The sequence below is a fragment of the Zonotrichia albicollis genome, unplaced genomic scaffold, assembly GCF_047830755.1.
Source record: "Zonotrichia albicollis isolate bZonAlb1 unplaced genomic scaffold, bZonAlb1.hap1 Scaffold_122, whole genome shotgun sequence".
NCBI lineage: Eukaryota > Metazoa > Chordata > Aves > Passeriformes > Passerellidae > Zonotrichia > Zonotrichia albicollis.
The window spans coordinates 75,001-82,500 of NW_027428349.1; positions in this window are offsets into that span (position 1 = coordinate 75,001).

Sequence of the window (7,500 nt, forward strand, 5' to 3'; positions counted from 1 at the left end):
CTCTCTGGGCTTTTCCTCGCTCGCCTTTTACGCACACCTCGGGGCCCGCGCCCCGGGCTTCGAGACTCGGCCTTCGCGCTGGAAGTCACGGCGCGCGGCGCGCGGAACGGGGGGCTCGGCCGGGGCTGACCCGCCCCACCGAAGCCGAACCACCCCGCCCGCCGACCGGTCGCCGGCGAGCGACCGGCCGCCGGCGAGGTTGGGCCGAGCGGGGCCCGCTCGCGGGGAGCGAACCCCGTCCGACGCGTCCCCCCACCGGGCCGCGCGGAAAGCACCGGACGTGCTAGAGGAGACAGCGACCCGACGAGGCGGGCGCGGCCCGGACACCGAGGCCCCCTTTTCGGCCGGGGCGGCTCGCTCTGCAGCAGGCGGCGGAACGGCAAAGGAGCGCGCGGATCGGGCTCTGCTCCCCCGTCCGCGCCCCATCGGTTCTCGGGTCGTTTTCGCCCTCTCTTCTCTCTCGCCATCCATGACCCGCGGCTCAGCTCCAACCGCACCGCCGCCCGGCGCTGCTCGCGGCCGGCACCCACGGGGCGCTAACCCGGACCGGGGCCGGCACCGGCACCTCGCGTGGTTTTCGAAGGACACCTGTAGGCTAGCGGGGCCACGCGGCCGTCACACAGCTGGGGTCGGTAAAGCCGCCCTCCCCGGCAGCGGGAGGGGCGACACCTCGCCTGCGACGGGAAGCGAACTGGAAAAGGAGACCGCCCTGCCCGAGCAGCGGACACCCCCGCCGTGACTTCCCCGCGACAGAGAAGCCCCGGAAGGAGAGCCGGCCGGCCGGGGGCCCTCTCCGACGCCACCCGAAAAGCCTCATCGATCGAGTGCGGCCGAGGAAGGAGCCGCGCCGACGACGGCGACGACGACGGCCCCCCCACGGCCACGGTCCTGGGACAACGGGGCGACGGCCGCCCAGCCCCGCCTGCGGAGCGCTCGCGGCAGAGGAGGAGCGCGGGGGGTGCCGCCACCCGCCCGCCCGCCCGCGGGCGCCAACGGATTCCCTTCTCGGCTAGGCAACGGCAGGACTGGGACTGGGCTGGCCCGCCAGGCCGGGGGGACTCGGCTTCCCCTTCCGGCCCGGGGAACCCGGCCGAGCGTGCGAGAAATACGTGCCACCGGACCGCGCGCCGCCGGCGGCCGGCTTTCCCTTTCCGGAAAAAAAATAGCCGGAGGAACGGCACGACAAAAAGGCACATGGAGGCGGCGTTCGCAGCGACCCGTGCTAGCCACGGGGGCCGCGGGCCCGGGACGCCGGAGGCACCCGCGGGGGCGAGTTACGAGTCTCACTCCCCCACGGAGCCCCAGACATCCCGCTCGCTCCCTTCTCTCTCGCCGACGTGGCCCGCGCGCGCCTTCGTCGCAACGGCTCCTCGGTGCCGCGGCTTAAGGCCGCCAGAGAAAAATCCGCGGAGGCCGGGCGGGCGCCCCCACTCTCTGCCCGCGCACCGGCGCGCCTAAACCGCGGAAAAAAAAGAAAAAACGCGGACCCGCGTGGCAACCCAGCCCGCCCGGCCCAAGGGGCTCGGTCGATGCGCCCACGACCGAGGTGGACGAGGCGCCGCCGCCTCGCCCGGGAAAGGTCCGGGGGGCTCTCGGAATCTCTCTCTCTCTCTCTCTCTCTGTCGGGTGCCGGGTCCGTCAACTCCGAAAAACTCCGCCCGCCAACGCGGGTCCCCGGCTTAAGGCCGAGGAAGGGGGACGGCTTCAACGAGGCGGCCCGGGGACGGGGCGCCCCGACCCCGGCTCCGCAGCTTCACCGGGCGGGCGGACGGCCCGAAACAGTGCCCGCCGAGTGGGCCCCGGCTTAAGGCCAGGCACAAAAGGGACGAGGCGCCGCCGCCTCGCCCGCCAAGCGGCTCTCTCGAATCGCCTTTCACAGCCCTTCTCTCTCGGCATCCCGGGGGGATCCGGCCCCTCCGCTCGGCAGCCCTTCTCTCTCGGCATCCCGGGGGGAGATCCGGCCCCTCCGCTCGGCAGCCCTTCTCTCTCGGCATCCCGGGGGGAAACCGGCCCCTCCGCTCGGCAGCCCTTCTCTCTCGGCATCCCGGGGGGAGATCCGGCCCCTCCGCTCGGCAGCCCTTCTCTCTCGGCATCCCGGGGGGAGATCCGGCCCCTCCGCTCGGCAGCCCTTCTCTCTCGGCATCCCGGGGGGAGATCCGGCCCCTCCGCTCGGCAGCCCTTCTCTCTCGGCATCCCGGGGGGAGATCCGGCCCCTCCGCTCGGCAGCCCTTCTCTCTCGGCATCCCGGGGGGAGATCCGGCCCCTCCGCTCGGCAGCCCTTCTCTCTCGGCATCCCGGGGGAAACCGGCCCCTCCCCGCTGGCAGCCCTTCTCTCTCGGCATCCCGGGGGAAACCGGCCCCCTCCGCTCGGCAGCCCTTCTCTCTCGGCATCCCGGGGGGAATCCGGCCCCTCCGCTCGGCAGCCCTTCTCTCTCGGCATCCCGGGGGGAATCCGGCCCCTTCTCTCTATCTCTCGGCCTCCCGGGGGAACCGGCCCCTCCGCTCGCAGCCCTTCTCTCTCGGTCTCTCGGGGGGATCCGGTCCGTCTTTTCTCAGCCCTTCTCTCTCGGCCTCGCTCTCACTGTGCCAACTTCCCCGGGAGGGACGGGAGCCGGAGCCGAGCCACAAGGAGACTCGCCCCGGCTAGGCGGAACACTGGCTTTTTCCCTTTGCCGGCCACCTGAGTGCGGCTGCTCCTCTCCGCCTGAAACGTAGGCACAGCCTCAGCCAACCTACGGGGATGCGGCCCGTCACCTCGCTCCCATAATACGGGCAGATAAGTCCCAAGCCGCCGAGGCCTCCAAGAGGACCGAGGGAGATCGACCGGGAAGGGGCGCCGCCTCAGGCCGCAGCCTACGATGAGGTAGCCGGAGGCAGCCGACAACAGCGACCCCTTGGTGAACTTCCGCAGCCGGCCGAGACAACAGGTCTACCCGGCACCCGCCGCTATTTGACTAAGTCCCGCCGGCGCGAGGTAGACCTGGTGTCCCAGGGGCCGGGGTAGACCTGGTGTCCCAGGGGCCGGGGTAGACCTGGTGTCCCGGGCTCCGGGGTAGACCTGGTGTCCCGGGGGCCGGGGTAGACCTGGTGTCCGGGTCTCCGGGGTAGACCTGGTGTCCCGGGGGCCGGGGTAGACCTGGTGTCCGGGGCTCCGGGGTAGACCTGGTGTCCCGGGCGCCGGGGTAGACCTGGTGTCCCGGGCGCCGGGGTAGACCTGGTGTCCGGGTCTCCGGGGTAGACCTGGTGTCCCGGGGGCCGGGGTAGACCTGGTGTCCGGGTCTCCGGGGTAGACCTGGTGTCCCGGGCGCCGGGGTAGACCTGGTGTCCCGGGCGCCGGGGTAGACCTGGTGTCCCGGGCTCCGGGGTAGACCTGGTGTCCCGGGCGCCGGGGTAGACCTGGTGTCCCGGGCTCCGGGGTAGACCTGGTGTCCCGGGCGCCGGGGTAGACCTGGTGTCCCAGGGACCGGGGTAGACCTGGTGTCCCGCCAGATCCGGAGAAGACCTGGTGTCCCCGGCCCGAGAGCCAGCAGACCTGGTGTCCCCGGACCGAGACGGGGTAGACCGGCTGTCCGCGGCCAGAGACGGGGTAGACCTGGTGTCCCCGGCCCGAGACGGGGTAGACCTGGTGTCTGCGGCACAAGACGGGGTAGACCTGGTGTCTCCGGCCAGAAGCGGGGTAGACCTGTTGTCCTAGAGCCCGGGGTAGACCTGGTGTCCCGGGGGCCGGGGTAGACCTGGTGTCCGGGTCTCCGGGGTAGACCTGGTGTCCCGGGGGCCGGGGTAGACCTGGTGTCCGGGGCTCCGGGGTAGACCTGGTGTCCCGGGCGCCGGGGTAGACCTGGTGTCCCGGGCTCCGGGGTAGACCTGGTGTCCCGGGCGCCGGGGTAGACCTGGTGTCCCGGGGGCCGGGGTAGACCTGGTGTCCGGGTCTCCGGGGTAGACCTGGTGTCCCGGGCGCCGGGGTAGACCTGGTGTCCGGGGCTCCGGGGTAGACCTGGTGTCCCGGGCGCCGGGGTAGACCTGGTGTCCCGGGCTCCGGGGTAGACCTGGTGTCCCGGGCGCCGGGGTAGACCTGGTGTCCCGGGCTCCGGGGTAGACCTGGTGTCCCGGGCGCCGGGGTAGACCTGGTGTCCCGGGCTCCGGGGTAGACCTGGTGTCCCGGGCGCCGGGGTAGACCTGGTGTCCCAGGGACCGGGGTAGACCTGGTGTCCCGCCAGATCCGGAGAAGACCTGGTGTCCCCGGCCCGAGAGCCAGCAGACCTGGTGTCCCCGGACCGAGACGGGGTAGACCGGCTGTCCGCGGCCAGAGACGGGGTAGACCTGGTGTCCCCGGCCCGAGACGGGGTAGACCTGGTGTCTGCGGCACAAGACGGGGTAGACCTGGTGTCTCCGGCCAGAAGCGGGGTAGACCTGTTGTCCTAGAGCCCGGGGTAGACCTGGTGTCCCGGGGGCCGGGGTAGACCTGGTGTCCGGGTCTCCGGGGTAGACCTGGTGTCCCGGGGGCCGGGGTAGACCTGGTGTCCGGGGCTCCGGGGTAGACCTGGTGTCCCGGGCGCCGGGGTAGACCTGGTGTCCCGGGCTCCGGGGTAGACCTGGTGTCCGGGTCTCCGGGGTAGACCTGGTGTCCCGGGGGCCGGGGTAGACCTGGTGTCCGGGGCTCCGGGGTAGACCTGGTGTCCCGGGCGCCGGGGTAGACCTGGTGTCCGGGTCTCCGGGGTAGACCTGGTGTCCCGGGCGCCGGGGTAGACCTGGTGTCCGGGGCTCCGGGGTAGACCTGGTGTCCCGGGCGCCGGGGTAGACCTGGTGTCCCGGGCGCCGGGGTAGACCTGGTGTCCGGGTCTCCGGGGTAGACCTGGTGTCCCGGGGGCCGGGGTAGACCTGGTGTCCGGGGCTCCGGGGTAGACCTGGTGTCCCGGGGGCCGGGGTAGACCTGGTGTCCGGGGCTCCGGGGTAGACCTGGTGTCCCGGGCGCCGGGGTAGACCTGGTGTCCCGGGCTCCGGGGTAGACCTGGTGTCCCGGGGGCCGGGGTAGACCTGGTGTCCGGGGCTCCGGGGTAGACCTGGTGTCCCGGGCGCCGGGGTAGACCTGGTGTCCCGGGCTCCGGGGTAGACCTGGTGTCTTCGGCACAAGACGGGGAAGACCTGGTGTCCCGGGCGCCGGGGTAGACCTGGTGTCCCGGGCTCCGGGGTAGACCTGGTGTCCCGGGGGCCGGGGTAGACCTGGTGTCCCGGGCTCCGGGGTAGACCTGGTGTCCCGGGCGCCGGGGTAGACCTGGTGTCCCGGGCTCCGGGGTAGACCTGGTGTCTTCGGCACAAGACGGGGTAGACCTGGTGTCCCAGGGGCCAGAAGCGGGGTAGACCTGTTGTCCTAGAGCCCTGGGTAGACCTGGTATCCCGGGCGCCGGGGTAGACCTGTTGTCCTAGAGCCCTGGGTAGACCTGGTGTCCCGGGCGCCGGGGTAGACCTGTTGTCCTAGAGCGCTGGGTAGACCTGGTGTCCCGGGGACCGGGGTAGACCTGGTGTCCCGGGCTCCGGGGTAGACCTGGTGTCCCAGGGGCCGGGGTAGACCTGGTGTCCCGGGCTCCGGGGTAGACCTGGTGTCCCAGGGGCCGGGGTAGACCTGGTGTCCCAGGGGCCGGGGTAGACCTGGTGTCCCGGGCTCGGGGGTAGACCTGGTGTCCCGGGGGCCGGGGTAGACCTGGTGTCCCGGGCTCCGGGGTAGACCTGGTGTCCTCGAGCGCCGGGTAGACCTGGTGTCCCAGGGACCGGGGTAGACCTGGTGTCCCGGGCGCCGGGGTAGACCCGGTGTCCTCGAGCGCCGGGTAGACCTGTTGTCCCGGGACTCGGGGTAGACCTGCTGTCCCGTTCCCCGGGGTAGACCTGGTGTCCCAGGGCCTACCCCGGGGCCCGGGACACCAGGTCTACCCATGGTCCCAGGACACCAGGTCTACCCCGGGGAACGGGACACCAGGTCTACCCCGGGCCCTGGGACACCAGGTCTACCCATGGTCCTGGGACACCAGGTCTACCCCGGGGCCCGCGACACCAGGTCTACCCATGGTCCCAGGACACCAGGTCTACCCCGGGGAACGGGACACCAGGTCTACCCCGGGCCCTGGGACACCAGGTCTACCCCGGGGCCCGCGACACCTGGTCTACCCAGTGCTCTAGGACAACAGGTCTACCCCGGGGCCCGCGACACCAGGTCTACCCAGGGCCCTCGGACACCAGGTCTACCCCGGGGAACGGGACACCAGGTCTACCCCGGGCCCTGGGACACCAGGTCTACCCAGGGCCCTCGGACACCAGGTCTACCCCGGGGAACGGGACACCAGGTCTACCCCGGGCCCTGGGACAACAGGTCTACCCCGGGGCCCTCTGACACCAGGTCTACCCCGGGGAACGGGACACCAGGTCTACCCCGGGGCCCGGGACGCCAGGTCTACCCCGGGGAACGGGACACCAGGTCTACCCAGGGCCCTCGGACACCAGGTCTACCCCGGGGAACGGGACACCAGGTCTACCCCGGGCCCTGGGACAACAGGTCTACCCCGGGGCCCTCTGACACCAGGTCTACCCCGGGGAACGGGACACCAGGTCTACCCCGGGGCCCGGGACACCAGGTCTACCCCGGGGAACGGGACACCAGGTCTACCCCGGGGAACGGGACACCAGGTCTACCCATGGTCCCAGGACACCAGGTCTACCCCGGGGAACGGGACACCAGGTCTACCCCGGGCCCTGGGACACCAGGTCTACCCCGGGCCCCGGGACACCAGGTCTACCCCGGGCCCTGGGACACCAGGTCTACCCAGGGCCCTCGGACACCAGGTCTACCCAGGGCCCTCGGACACCAGGTCTACCCTGGCGCCCGGGACACCAGGTCTACCCCGTGCCCTGGGACAACAGGTCTACCCCGGGGCCCTCTGACACCAGGTCTACCCCGGGGAACGGGACACCAGGTCTACCCCGGGGAACGGGACACCAGGTCTACCCAGGGCCCTCGGACACCAGGTCTACCCCGGGGAACGGGACACCAGGTCTACCCCGGGCCCTGGGACAACAGGTCTACCCCGGGGCCCTCTGACACCAGGTCTACCCCGGGGAACGGGACACCAGGTCTACCCCGGGGCCCGGGACACCAGGTCTACCCCGGGCCCCGGGACACCAGGTCTACCCCGGGGAACGGGACACCAGGTCTACCCATGGTCCCAGGACACCAGGTCTACCCCGGGGAACGGGACACCAGGTCTACCCAGGGCCCTCGGAAACCAGGTCTACCCTGGCGCCCGGGACACCAGGTCTACCCCGGGCCCTGGGACAACAGGTCTACCCCGGGGCCCGCGACACCAGGTCTACCCATGGTCCCAGGACACCAGGTCTACCCCGGGGAACGGGACACCAGGTCTACCCCGGGCCCTGGGACACCAGGTCTACCCCGGGGCCCGCGACACCTGGTCTACCCAGTGCTCTAGGACAACAGGTCTACCCCGGGGCCCG